Genomic DNA, 12,622 nt, shown 5'->3' with positions numbered 1-12,622 from the left:
CCCAGGCAGAGCCCTGACCTAAACCCAATTGAGCATCTCTGGAGAGACCAGAAACTGGCTGTCCACCAACGTTCACCATCCAACCTGACGGAACTGGAGAGGATCTGCAAGGAAGAATGGCAGAGGATGCCCAAATCCAGGTGTGAAAAACTTGTTGCATCATTCCCAAGAAGACTCATGGCTGTACTAGCTCAAAAGGTGGTTCTACTCAATACTGAGCAAAGAGTCTGAATACTTATGACCATGTGATATTTCAGCTTTTCTTTTTTAATAAATGCGCAAAAATTACTAAATTTCTGTTTTTTTCAGTCAAGATGTAGTGCAGAGTGTACATTAATGAGAAAAAAATGAACTTTTTGAAATTTACCAAATGGCTGCAATGAAACAAAGAGTGAAAAATTTAAAGGGGTCTGAATACTTTCCGTACCCACTGTACATATTTGAAGACAAATTCACAAAAACACACATAAACAGACAAATATATACACAATCATACCCACTGACATACCTAGATATACACATTATACATGCACATACACAGACACATTTGAAATATTTTGCAATATGAGGATGCAGGAAACGCGCCTCGCTCACCTGCCCTCAGCTAGTCTCCCGTCCAGCTCCTCAGGAATGTGGATGTCACTTCACCAGACATGGCCACGTGCAGTGCACTGTGTGGCTGTGTCTGCTAGTACTGCAGTTTTAGTTTTTAGTAGTAGCATCAATTGCTTCAATTAGAGTAAAAGGTTTTATTTATTTTTCTTACTTATTATGTCAGTGTAAAATCATGCCGCTCTAGAAAGTAAGCACTGGCTCATGAGGGATCCGGCCCATCTTTTAGTCTTGGGTTTCATGTAGTGCTTGGTGCATGTAACACGTTTCCAATGTGTGGCTGCTAACAATCCTTTTTAAAAAATTCACAGCCTCATTCTGTTTCGTCTTAAGAAATGAATCACAGATGGTTTAGTTATTGTTAGGGTTGAGCGAAACGGGTCGTTCATTTTCAAAAGTCGCCGACTTTTGGCTAAGTCGGCGTCTCATGAAACCCGATCCGACCCCTGTGCTTGTCGGCCATGCGGTACGCGACTTTCGCGCCAAAGTCGCGTTTCAATGACGCGAAAAGCGCCATTTCTCAGCCAATGAAGGTGAACGCAGAGTGTGGGCAGCGTGATGACATAGGTCCTGGTCCCCACCATCTTAGAGAAGGGCATTGCAGTGATTGGCTTGCTGTCTGCGGCGTCACAGGGGCTATAAAGGGGCGTTCCCGCCGACCGCCATCTTACTGCTGCTGATCTGAGCTTAGGGAGAGGTTGCTGCCGCTTCGTCAGAAGCAGGGATAGCGTTAGGCAGGGTCCACTAACCACCAAACCGCTTGTGCTGTAGCGATTTCCACTGTCCAGCACCACCTTCGGTGTGCAGGGACAGTGGAAGCTATTTTTTTTTTTTTTTTCCCTCAGCGCTGTAGCTCATTGGGCTGCCCTAGAAGGCTCCGTGATAGCTGTATTGCTGTGTGTACGCCACTGTGGAAACCAACTGCTTTTTTCAAAGCACATATCCTCTTGTTCCTTCCTTTCTGCACAGCTATCTTTTTTGTTTGTCCACACTTTTTATTTAATTTGTGCATCAGTCCACTCCTATTGCTGCCTGCCATACCTGGCTTACATTACTGCAGGGAGATAGTAATTGTAGGACAGTCCCTGTTTTTTTTTTGTTTTTTTTTTGTGGAAGATTAAGATTGGCATTTCTGCTACAGTGCCATCCCTGTGTGTGCCATCTCTCACTGAGTGGGCCATAGAAAGCCTATTTATTTTTTTCCTTGATTTGTGTTCTAAAATCTACCTCAACACAAAAACACTACATCAATCAGTGGGAGAAAAATATTGGCCTCAGTCAGGGCTTGTGTGCCACTCCTGTGTGTGCCATCTCTCATTCAGTGGGCCATACAAAGCCTATTTATTTTTTTGTTTTTTTTAATATTATTGGGTTTCTAAAGTCTCCGTGAAAAAAAAAAAAAATACATAAAAAAACAGTGGGAGAGTAATATTGCCCTTTCAGCTTGTGTGCCAGTCTTGACTCCTGGGTGTGCCACCTCTCTCTCTCTAATTGTGGGCCATAGAAAGCCTATTTATTTTTTTGCTTTTTTTAATATTATTTGGTTTCTAAAGTCTCCCTGAAAAAAAAAAAAATACATAAAAAAACAGTGGGAGAGTAATATTGCCCTTTCAGCTTGTGTGCCAGTCTTGACTCCTGGGTGTGCCACCTCTCTCTCTCTAATTGTGGGCCATAGAAAGCCTATTTATTTTTTTCCTAGATTTGTGTTCTAAAATCTACCTCAACACAAAAACACTACATCAATCAGTGGGAGAAAAATATTGGCCTCAGTCAGGGCTTGTGTGCCACTCCTGTGTGTGCCATCTCTCATTCAGTGGGCCATACAAAGCCTATTTATTTTTTTGTTTTTTTTAATATTATTGGGTTTCTAAAGTCTCCCTGAAAAAAAAAAAAACATAAAAAAACAGTGGGAGAGTAATATTGCCCTTTCAGCTTGTGTGCCAGTCTTGACTCCTGGGTGTGCCACCTCTCTCTCTCTAATTGTGGGCCATAGAAAGCCTATTTATTTTTTTGCTTTTTTTAATATTATTTGGTTTCTAAAGTCTCCCTGAAAAAAAAAAATACTTAAAAAAACAGTGGGAGAGTAATATTGCCCTTTCAGCTTGTGTGCCAGTCTTGACTCCTGGGTGTGCCACCTCTCTCTCTCTAATTGTGGGCCATAGAAAGCCTATTTATTTTTTTCCTAGATTTGTGTTCTAAAATCTACCTCAACACAAAAACACTACATCAATCAGTGGGAGAAAAATATTGGCCTCAGTCAGGGCTTGTGTGCCACTCCTGTGTGTGCCATCTCTCATTCAGTGGGCCATACAAAGCCTATTTATTTTTTTGTTTTTTTTAATATTATTGGGTTTCTAAAGTCTCCCTGAAAAAAAAAAAAAATACATAAAAAAACAGTGGGAGAGTAATATTGCCCTTTCAGCTTGTGTGCCAGTCTTGACTCCTGGGTGTGCCACCTCTCTCTCTCTAATTGTGGGCCATAGAAAGCCTATTTATTTTTTTGTTTTTTTAATATTATTGGGTTTCTGAAGTCTCCGTGAAAAAAAAAAAATACATAAAAAAACAGTGGGAGAGTAATATTGCCCTTTCAGCTTGTGTGCCAGTCTTGACTCCTGGGTGTGCCACCTCTCTCTCTCTAATTGTGGACCATAGAAAGCCTATTTATTTTTTTGCTTTTTTTTAATATTATTTGGTTTCTAAAGTCTCCCTGAAAAAAAAAAAAAAACATAAAAAAACAGTGGGAGAGTAATATTGCCCTTTCAGCTTGTGTGCCAGTCTTGACTCCTGGGTGTGCCACCTCTCTCTCTCTAATTGTGGGCCATAGAAAGCCTATTTATTTTTTTCCTAGATTTGTGTTCTAAAATCTACCTCAACACAAAAACACTACATCAATCAGTGGGAGAAAAATATTGGCCTCAGTCAGGGCTTGTGTGCCACTCCTGTGTGTGCCATCTCTCATTCAGTGGCCCATACAAAGCCTATTTATTTTTTTGTTTTTTTTAATATTATTGGGTTTCTAAAGTCTCCCTGAAAAAAAAAAAATACATAAAAAAACAGTGGGAGAGTAATATTGCCCTTTCAGCTTGTGTGCCAGTCTTGACTCCTGGGTGTGCCACCTCTCTCTCTCTAATTGTGGGCCATAGAAAGCCTATTTATTTTTTTGCTTTTTTTAATATTATTGGGTTTCTAAAGTCTCCCTGAAAAAAAAAAAATACATACAAAAACAGTGGGAGAGTAATATTGCCCTTTCAGCTTGTGTGCCAGTCTTGACTCCTGGGTGTGCCACCTCTCTCTCTCTAATTGTGGGCCATAGAAAGCCTATTTATTTTTTTGCTTTTTTTAATATTATTGGGTTTCTAAAGTCTCCCTGAAAAAAAAAAAATACATAAAAAAACAGTGGGAAAGTAATATTGCCCTTTCAGCTTGTGTGCCAGTCTTGACTCCTGGGTGTGCCACCTCTCTCTCTCTAATTGTGGGCCATAGAAAGCCTATTTATTTTTTTCCTAGATTTGTGTTCTAAAATCTACCTCAACACAAAAACACTACATCAATCAGTGGGAGAAAAATATTGGCCTCAGTCAGGGCTTGTGTGCCACTCCTGTGTGTGCCATCTCTCATTCAGTGGGCCATACAAAGCCTATTTATTTTTTTGTTTTTTTTAATATTATTGGGTTTCTAAAGTCTCCGTGAAAAAAAAAAATACATAAAAAAAACAGTGGGAGAGTAATATTGCCCTTTCAGCTTGTGTGCCAGTCTTGACTCCTGGGTGTGCCACCTCTCTCTCTCTAATTGTGGGCCATAGAAAGCCTATTTATTTTTTTGTTTTTTTTAATATTATTGGGTTTCTAAAGTCTCCCTGAAAAAAAAAAAAAAAACATAAAAAAACAGTGGGAGAGTAATATTGCCCTTTCAGCTTGTGTGCCAGTCTTGACTCCTGGGTGTGCCACCTCTCTCTCTCTCTAATTGTGGGCCATAGAAAGGCTATTTTTTTTTTTTTTTTTTTTTATTAGTATTTGGTTTCTAAATTGTCCCTGAAAAAAACATTTTATCTTATTTGGTTTCTAAAGTCTCCCTGAGAAAAAAAAAAAAAAAAAAATTAGGTGGGAGAATAATATTGACATTAGTGCTTGAGTGACAGTCCTGCGTGTGTGTCATCTCTGTGATTTTGTGCCACAGAAAACAGAGTGTGTAACATTGTGCCTGATTTTCCTTGTGGTCTCACCAACCTGTTAAGGGATATAGAAATCATACTGAAGTTATAGCTCACCATGTAAGTTGTTTGACAGCAACAAATAAAGTTACTTTGGTTAATTTTTTAAAACAATGAGGAAGTCTGGTGCAAGAGGTCGTGGCCGTGGGCGTTCATTGTCAGCTGGTAATGATGGTAGTGGTAGTGGAGCATCAGGTGGTCGTGGGGATAAAAATATTCCACCTAAGTCTGGAGCTGTGGAGCCAGTTTCGTCGTCTGGCTACACAAGGCCTCGAACGCTCTCTTTTCTGGGAGTAGGAAAAACGCTTTTAAAGCCGGAGCAGCAACAGCAAGTTTTGGCTTACATTGCAGACTCAGCCTCTAGCTCTTTTGCCTCCTCTTCTGAAACTGGTAAATGTAAAAGCAGCGCGTCGCTTGTGGATGTTCACGGTCAGGGACAAGTCGCTTCCTTGTCCTCCTCAGCAAAAACTACAACAAGAGAGAAGGATGCAGCAGGCGACACAACGGGTCACTCCATGGAGCTCTTTACACATACCGTCCCTGGCTTAGAAAGTGAAACACTTAACAGGCCATGCCCAATACAAGTAGATTCTGACATGGAGTGCACTGATGCACAGCCACAGCCAGAGTACTATGCTGCTCCTTTGACTCAGACCACCACATTGCCCTCTCAGGGTACAGATCCACAATCAGACCCTGATGAGACTATGTTGCCCCGCCACGAACGCTATACCACAGACCGACACAGTGACACAGACGAAGTTGCACACGAGCTCGAAGAGGAGGTAATAGATGACCCGGTTGTTGACCCCGATTGGCAGCCATTGGGGGAACAGGGTGCAGGCAGCAGTAGTTCAGAAGCGGAGGTGGAGGAGGGGCCGCAGCAGGCATCAACATCGCAACAGGTTCCATCTGCCGGGCCCCTATCTGGCCCAAAACGCGTGTCAAAGCCAAAACCTGTTGGAGCACAGCGTTGCCATCCGGTTAAAGCTCAGTCTGCAATCCCTGAAAAGGGATCCGATGCTAGGAAGAGTGCAGTCTGGCATTTTTTTAAACAACATCCAATTGATCAGCGCAAAGTCATCTGTCAAAAATGTTCTACTAGCTTAAGCAGAGGTCAGAATCTGAAAAGTCTCAATACTAGTTGCATGCATAGACACTTAACCACCATGCATTTTCAAGCCTGGACTAACTACCAAACGTCCCTTAAGGTTGTAGCACCCTCGGCCAATGAAGCTAGTCATCAACGCAACATCCCTTCCGTCACTGTAAGGCCACCATTTTCCGCACCACCGGCAGTATCTGTGCAGGTTTCTTTGCCAGCCAAAAGCAGTCAGGGTCAGGGAATCACCAGTTTTGTAGGCGGAAATATTGCATCTAGGGCACCGGCGGAAACAATACCGTCTCCAACCGTCTCTCAGTCTGCCATGTCCACCGGCACACCCGCAAGTTCCACGATCTCCATCTCTCCAGTTCAGCTCACACTACATGAGACTCTGGTTAGAAAAAGGAAGTACTTATCCTCGCATCCGCGTACACAGGGTTTTAACGCCCACATAGCTAGACTAATCTCGTTAGAGATGATGCCCTACTGGTTAGTTGAAAGCGAAGCTTTCAAAGCCCTGATGGAGTACGCTGAACCACGATACGAGCTACCCAGTCGACACTTTTTTTCCAGAAAAGCCATCCCAGCCCTGCACCAGCATGTTAAACAGCGCATCGTCCATGCACTCAGGCAATCTGTGAGTACAAAGGTGCACCTGACTACAGATGCATGGACCAGTAGGCATGGCCAGGGACGTTATGTGTCCATCACGGCACACTGGGTGAATGTGGTGGATGCAGGGTCCAGAGGGGACATCAATTTAGGGACAGTTGTGCCTAGCCCACGGTCTAGGAAACAGTTGGCTGTAGGCGTTCGCACCCCCTCCTCCTCCTCCTCGTCCTCCTGCAGAAGCTACAGCTCTTCCACAGACCGCAGTCGGCCAACCACTCCATCGGCAGATGACACTGTTGCACACCAGTTGTCCCATTATGGGCCAGCTACTGGCAAGCGTCAGCAGGCTGTATTGGCTATGAAGTGTTTGGGCGACAACAGACACACCGCGGAAGTTCTGTCCGAGTTCTTGCAACAAGAAACGCAGTCGTGGCTGGGCACAGTAGATCTTGAGGCAGGCAAGGTAGTTAGTGATAACGGAAGGAATTTCATGGCTGCCATCTCCCTTTCCCAACTGAAACACATTCCTTGCCTGGCTCACACCTTAAACCTGGTGGTGCAGTGCTTATTGAAAACTTATCCTGGGTTCTCCGACCTGCTCCTCAAAGTGCGTGGACTTTGCTCACATATCCGACGTTCGCCTGTACACGCCAGCCGTATGCAGACCTATCAGCGGTCTTTGAACCTTCCCTAGCTTCGCCTAATCATAGACGTTGCAACAAGGTGGAACTCAACACTGCACATGCTTTAGAGACTGTGCCAACAGAGGCGGGCTGTTATGTTTTTGTGGGAGGATACACATACACGGGCAGGCAGTAGGATGGCAGACATGGAGTTGTCAGGTGTGCAGTGGTCGAAGATACAAGACATGTGTCAAGTCCTTCAGTGTTTTGAGGAATGCACACGGCTGGTTAGTGCAGACAACGCCGTAATAAGCATGAGCATCCCCCTAATGCGTCTGCTGATGCAAAGTTTGACGCACATAAAGGAGCAGGCGTCTGCACCAGAGGAAGAGGAAAGCCTTGATGACAGTCAGCCATTGTCTGGTCAGGGCAGTGTACAGGACGAGGTAGCGGGCGAAGAGGAGGTGGAGGACGAGGAGGATGATGGGGATGAGTATATTTTTAATGCGGAACCTTTCCCGGGGGCACTGGAAATTGGTTGCGTGTCAAGGCCGGGTTCTGGTTTTTTGAGGGACACAAGTGACGTAGATTTGCCTGCAACTGCCCCTCACCCAATCACAACCGGAGATTTGACAACTGGAACTTTGGCCCACATGGCGGATTATGCCTTACGTATCCTAAAAAGGGACACACGCATTACGAAAATGATGAACGATGACGATTACTGGTTGGCCTGCCTCCTTGATCCACGCTATAAAGGCAAATTGCAAAATATTATGCCACATGAGAACTTGGAACTAATATTAGCAACCAAACAATCAACTCTTGTTGACCGTTTGCTTCAGGCATTCCCAGCGCACAGCGCACGTGATCGTTCTCACACGAGCTCAAGGGGGCAACAGACTAGGAGTGTTAGGGGTGCACACATCAGAAGTGGCGTTGGACAGAGGGGTTTTCTGACCAGGTTGTGGAGTGATTTTGCTATGACCGCAGACAGGACAGGTACTGCTGCATCAATTGAAAGTGACAGGAGACAACATTTGTCCAGTATGGTTACTAACTATTTTTCATCCCTTATCGATGTTCTCCCTCAACCGTCATTCCCATTTGATTACTGGGCATCAAAATTAGACACCTGGCCAGAATTGGCAGAATATGCATTGCAGGAGCTTGCTTGCCCGGCAGCAAGTGTCCTATCAGAAAGAGTATTCAGTGCTGCAGGTTCAATATTAACCGAAAAAAGGACTCGTCTGGCTACCCAAAATGTTGACGATCTAACATTCATTAAAATGAACCACAACTGGATTTCGAAATCTTTTGCCCCACCTTGCCCGGCCGACACCTAGCTTTCCTATGAAAAGCTCTTGCCTGTGGACTACTGTGAATTACTTTTCTAATGTCTAATTTGCTGCAGCTGATTGTCCAGCATACGACATGTTTACACCTCCCTAAATGGCCAAACTCCCCGCACGGGGCCGTGGTATCGCGACTTGGCGCAAGCACCCGTGAGACTGCTGTTTGTCTGAAGAGGTGGGTGTACTCGCTTTTGGTCGACGGCATTGCTACTGGGTTCCTCATAGTACAATAAAGTGTCTCTGGCGGTGGTGGTGCGCACCCAACGTCAGACACACTGTTGTAACATGAGGGGCCTTGGGCCTGTAACGCCGGCCACAAGAGAGTTCACCCACCCCCAGGTCAAACATTGCTCTACCACTTCCACAGTTATCTCTCACACTTCCACCAATGTTAAGTCTATGCGCTGACATCCTTCCATACCTGCCACTGACAATACCATTGTGTTGACATGTATGATGGTACTTAACATAGTCAGGGGCAGTGTCCTCTATTTACCACAGTAAATACTTTGCGCAAAATTAGTAGGTCTGAAACAACGCAGAGGATCCCACCCCTGAACCTAATGATTGCACCCTTTAGTGTTTTTGTTTTGTTTTAATGCGAGACATTCACATTTAGTTGTTGTTTTGGACTACTAACTGGCAGACACTCATTACAATCGGCCTCCGTTGACCAGACCACTGCTGCCCGTGTACCCCTGTAACTAATAATAAAGTGCCTACAGCCAGCCCAATTTAATTATATTAGGCCTTCGAAGCCTGTCTGCGGTCCCTCCTTCCACTAGGCCTCCACTGACCAGACCACTGATGCCCGTGTACCCCTGTAGCTAATAATAAAGTGCCTACAGCCAGCCCAATTTAATTATATTAGGCCTTCGAAGCCTGTCTGCGGTCCCTCCTTCCACTAGGCCTCCACTGACCAGACCACTGCTGCCCGTGTACCCCTGTAACTAATAATAAAGTGCCTACAGCCAGCCCAATTTAATTATGTTAGGCCTTCGAAGCCTGTCTGCGGTCCCTCCTTCCACTAGGCCTCCACTGACCAGACCACTGCTGCCCGTGTACCCCTGTAACTAATAATAAAGTGCCTACAGCCAGCCCAATTTAATTATATTAGGCCTTCGAAGCCTGTCTGCGGTCCCTCCTTCCACTAGGCCTCCACTGACCAGACCACTGCTGCCCGTGTACCCCTGTAACTAATAATAAAGTGCCTACAGCCAGCCCAATTTAATTATGTTAGGCCTTTGAAGCCTGTCTGCGGTCCCTCCTTCCACTAGGCCTCCACTGACCAGACCACTGCTGCCCGTGTACCCCTGTAACTAATAATAAAGTGCCTACAGCCAGCCCAATTTAATTATGTTAGGCCTTCGAAGCCTTTCTGCGCTCCCTCCTTCCACTAGGCCTCCACTGACCAGACCACTGCTGCCCGTGTACCCCTGGAACCAATTATAAAGTGCATAGAGCCTATTTTTTAATTTAATTTAATATTAATAAAGCCAGGATGAACTACGATATACCACGCTATGAGCTACCCAGTTGACAATTCTTTTGCGAGAAAAGCCATCCCACCCCTCCACCTGCATGTTAAAGACCGCATTGTCCTTGCATTCTGTCAATTTGTCAGTCCAAAGGTATACCTGACAACAGACACATGGACCTGTAGGCCTGGCCACGGAAGGTTACGTGTCCTTTGTGGCTCAATGGGTTAATGTATTGGATGCATGGTCCACACAGGGGACAGCCTGCAAAGTCTGTCTGCAGTCCCTAATTCAAGTTGGCCTCAACTGAATAAAGCTGAGCTTCTACCTTCTGGCTCTGATTAACTGCTGTTTTTTAAAAAATTGGCTTTTCCGTCCTTCTAAAGGTGTCTGCCCCTGCCTGGTGTTGTCCTCAACTGAATAAAGCTGAGCTTCAACCTTCAGTTCCAAACATACAACAAAAAACTGGTACAATACAAAAAGTGGCCTCCAGCTACAAAAACTTTCTCCTACAAGTAGTTAACTGACAGTTTTTTTTCCAGTGAAAACACAGATATGGCATCCAACGAGTGTTGTCCTGTCTCGTCTTCTTTATATTATTGCCAAGAAGCTGCAACTGAATAAAGCTGTGCTTCAACCTTCTGTTCCAAATTACCATTTTTAAAAATGCAATTGGCTGTTCCGGCCTACTAAAGGGGTCTGCCCCTGCCTGGTGTTGTCCTCAACTGAATAAAGCTGAGCTTCAACCTTCAGTTCCAAACATACAACAAAAAACTGGTACAATACAAAAAGTGGCCTCCAGCTACAAAAACTTTCTCCTACAAGTAGTTAACTGACAGTTTTTTTTCCAGTGAAAACACAGATATGGCATCCAACGAGTGTTGTCCTGTCTCGTCTTCTTTATATTATTGCCAAGAAGCTGCAACTGAATAAAGCTGTGCTTCAACCTTCTGTTCCAAATTACCATTTTTAAAAATGCAATTGGCTGTTCCGGCCTACTAAAGGTGTCTGTCTGCCCCTGCCTGGTGTTGTCCTCAACTGAATAAAGCTGAGCTTCAACCTTCAGTTCCAAATTACCATTTTTAAAAATGCAATTGGCTGTTCCGGCCTACTAAAGGTGTCTGTCTGCCCCTGCCTGGTGTTGTCCTCAACTGAATAAAGCTGAGCTTCAACCTTCAGTTCCAAATTACCATTTTTAAAAATGCAATTGGCTGTTCCGGCCTACTAAAGGTGTCTGTCTGCCCCTGCCTGGTGTTGTCCTCAACTGAATAAAGCTGAGCTTCAACCTTCAGTTCCAAATTACCATTTTTAAAAATGCAATTGGCTGTTCCGGCCTACTAAAGGTGTCTGTCTGCCCCTGCCTGGTGTTGTCCTCAACTGAATAAAGCTGAGCTTCAACCTTCAGTTCCAAATTACCATTTTTAAAAATGCAATTGGCTGTTCCGGCCTACTAAAGGTGTCTGTCTGCCCCTGCCTGGTGTTGTCCTCAACTGAATAAAGCTGAGCTTCAACCTTCAGTTCCAAATTACCATTTTTAAAAATGCAATTGGCTGTTCCGGCCTACTAAAGGTGTCTGTCTGCCCCTGCCTGGTGTTGTCCTCAACTGAATAAAGCTGAGCTTCAACCTTCAGTTCCAAATTACCATTTTTAAAAATGCAATTGGCTGTTCCAGCCTACTAAAGGTGTCTGTCTGCCCCTGCCTGGTGTTGTCCTCAACTGAATAAAGCTGAGCTTCAACCTTCAGTTCCAAATTACCATTTTTAAAAATGCAATTGGCTGTTCCGGCCTACTAAAGGGGTCTGCCCCTGCCTGGTGTTGTCCTCAACTGAATAAAGCTGAGCTTCAACCTTCAGTTCCAAACATACAACAAAAAACTGGTACAATACAAAAAGTGGCCTCCAGCTACAAAAACTTTCTCCTACAAGTAGTTAACTGACAGTTTTTTTTCCAGTGAAAACACAGATATGGCATCCAACGAGTGTTGTCCTGTCTCGTCTTCTTTATATTATTGCCAAGAAGCTGCAACTGAATAAAGCTGTGCTTCAACCTTCTGTTCCAAATTACCATTTTTAAAAATGCAATTGGCTGTTCCGGCCTACTAAAGGGGTCTGCCCTTGCCTGGTGTTGTCCTCAACTGAATAAAGCTGAGCTTCTACCTTCTGCCTCTTATTAACTGCTGTTTTTTAAAAAAATTGGCTGTTCCGGCCTACTAAAGGTGTCTGTCTGCCCCTGCCTGGTGTTGTCCTCAACTGAACAAAGCTGAGCTTCCACATTCTGGCTTTCGCCCTATACTATCAGATATTAAACTGCATTTGGCCTACTAGTGTGGTTAGGCCCTTGAAACAGTGTCTGCTGCTCTTGGGTTTGCTACTCCACTGAACAAAGCAATGCCGCCTGTTTAGTCCTGTTACCAATTTTGAACTGCATTTAGCCTACTTTATTCTTTGGCCCTATATCTGTTTCCTCCTCATCCTGCCCATTGCCCAGCCACTGCTAGATGAGTCTGCTGGTACATTGACCTAGACCACTACATTCCCCTTATACTCTACACAGCCAGAATCTGACCCTGCTGAAAGTAAGGTTCCCCTTCCCGCATGTTATACCACCTTACACAGGGACAGAGAGGA

Source organism: Ranitomeya variabilis, chromosome 8, assembly GCF_051348905.1.
Source record: "Ranitomeya variabilis isolate aRanVar5 chromosome 8, aRanVar5.hap1, whole genome shotgun sequence".
NCBI classification, from domain to species: domain Eukaryota; kingdom Metazoa; phylum Chordata; class Amphibia; order Anura; family Dendrobatidae; genus Ranitomeya; species Ranitomeya variabilis.
Note: the sequence above shows the minus strand (reverse complement) of the source record.